We start from the raw sequence: 2,852 nt of genomic DNA on the forward strand, positions 1-2,852 counted from the left end.
ATTGAAATTTTACGAGAGTCTTTTTACTCTCGAGAGTATTCCCCAAACTTCTTGTTTTCAAAGTTGTGAACAATGAAACATAGATCTTAATGGTACTGTATTGATGAAAAATTTGTTCAGGTAATGCCATAGTGAGGGTTGAATAAGCTTTAGTTTCACTCTCAAAATCTTTCAACTCTTGAGTTTCATAATTCTTGAATTCCTTAGGAGTCCACCCCATGTTGTCACTGCCTACCAGAGGTGCCACATACACATCGTCGAGAAAACGCATGCTACTTGGATGAACGGATCCCAAGTGTACACGGAACCTCGGTTCCCAACGAGCAAAGTCTGACAGTTTTAACAATTTGGGACATTTGTTGTGACTGCCAATTTCATTATCCATGGTCAGCATCTGCTGCATTAAAGCATTTTGAGATGCTAATGCATAGTAAGAAACGTTTTGCGAAGCCATGAGGAAACAATTGTTTAAACTTCAAGGATCAAATTTGTCAATCCGTTAAAGTTTATTGTTTACTGTTCACACGAATGGGTACATAGTAACGAATGAGAGTAACTCCTTTTAACGAATGAGTGATATTCGTTAAAGATTTTCACGAATGAACTGATTAACGAATGGATCGATATTCGTTAATAAATGAAATGAAAAGAGATTAATGAATGAGTTTAGCAAATGAGGTATAACGAATGGTACTAACGAATTGGCTTGAAACGAATATGAAATCAGATTTAACAAATGTGATTTGACTAGCGAATGGCTAACGAATGAACCGTTAGGTTTTAACGAATAGGCAGTTAGACTTAACGAATGAGCAGTTGAATCTTAACGAATCAGTCTTCATCGTAACGAATGAGTATGCAAATCTTTATCAGGTCTGAAAATCAATTTAAACTTCAAATCCGTTCAAATCTAACTTATTCACCCTAAAACCTTTACCAATATGTTCATAAACCAATTCCGAACCTCACTGATCTTGTCCGAACTCACAAACACTAATCAGACTTTGTCAATTACTCAATCCAGATCCACAACAATCCGAACTCAATTCAAACTTACAATCATTTATTCATTCCTCAATTCAAACTCAATTGAACCTTTCTCATTCCCTAATACATTAATAACGATTCAAAACACTTAGAACAGTTCACTTTGAATCAATTTGTCATGACATACAAGTCTCTGTTTCACTTGAACTCAATTAAACTTTAAATTTCAATCAATTAGTCATGAACCGAATCCAATACATGATCAATTTTACGATTAAACCAACTAGAAGCATCGAATATCAGATCTGTGGCTCTGATACCACTTGTGAGAGCTCAATCGGATCTAGATCTTATTACAACGATGTTCATGTTGATTATCTATACAGTTAGGCTAGGTATACTTTAGTGTGTGTACTGTGTGTGTTGAGAAAGAAAATGGGCAGAGTAATGAGAGGGAATCAGGAAAATATTAGAACTGTTACTTTAAAATAGTTTACAGGGATATATATAGATGATGACCCTATTCGTTAAGATAAGCTTAACGAATAGGTCATTCGTTACAATTATTTAACAAATAAACAAACTTATTCGTTAATACTTTAATGATAGCGAATAGTCTACATTCGTTATGTTCCATTCGTTAATATGGGTTAATGAATGGGACTTACATTTAAGAAGAATGTGACACATTCGTTACAGAGTAACGAATGTGCCTTACACTTAGGCAAATTTACATTAACAACCCCTATACTATTAAACTATTACATTACCAACCAATAAAGACCGAGACGGACAAAACATGTATCAACATTATGATATTTTTTTTAAAAAGCTTAAATTGTTTTCAAAACGATGATGTTTTGGTTTTCCTTAATTTCGGGACGAAATTCCCTAAAGTAGGGGAGACTGTAACATTTCGGATTTTCAAACCCGTATTTGTCTGCGTATAACCCGACCCGGTAACACTTTTAGATCGTTATTATTCATCAAGAAATTAATATTTGTAAGTATTAAAGATTACAAGTTCATTTTAGACCCTTATACTTTATGTATTGTTCAACCTTTTAAACTATGCATAAAAGATTAATTAAATGTCCAGATAACAAACTTTAAGGACCAATATTGTCAAAAACCAAACTTCACCTCCTTGCACCCGGGGCGCCGCGCGTCAGGGCTGCTCTCACTTGGCCGCGTAGCGCTATGGGGTACCTGCACCAGATCGTTAACTCGATTTCGTTTCCAAACTCGTTTAAGGTATAAAATCTTGTATATTAAGCATTATTGAGTGAATTAAGGTCCAAGTAATCATAATATAACTAAAATACAACTCCTAATTCATTTTCCCCTGATCAAGATCATATCTTTTAGTATTTTATTGATTCTTTCCTTAAATCGCATATACTTGCTTAAACGGGCCAAAAAGCCTATAATTAGTTCGGTTTAGCTATTCCTATATAAACACATCATAATTCCCTTCTGTAAACTTTAATCTAACCCTAATACACCTCCTCCAGCCGTCACTAGCCTCTGCCATCTCGCAAACCTTTCGGTTTTTGCATATTCGTTAAAGATACAAGACTTGTTCGTTGACTTAGCTTGCTTTAGGACCTTTGACTTCTGTTTCTCATCGATCCTTTCACTTTCCGGGTAAGTTGTAAACATAGGAATCGTTCATACATATTCCCTAGTCAATAAACTTCAATCAATTTTGGTGATTAAAGGGTGTTGACTGGTCAATTCGCTTAAAACCCGTTAAAGGGCAAAATAGTCAACAACTTTGACTTATCGTTTTCTCACACTTCCGGTCAGATTCAACATTCGGTCCAGAAGACTTTTATTCTTGTAACAAAATTTTATGGCTACTA

The sequence above is a fragment of the Bidens hawaiensis genome, unplaced genomic scaffold (assembly GCF_021521415.1).
Source record: "Bidens hawaiensis isolate Kalapana, Puna unplaced genomic scaffold, B.hawaiensis_p1.1 tig00030182_1, whole genome shotgun sequence".
Classification (NCBI taxonomy): Eukaryota; Viridiplantae; Streptophyta; class Magnoliopsida; order Asterales; family Asteraceae; genus Bidens; species Bidens hawaiensis.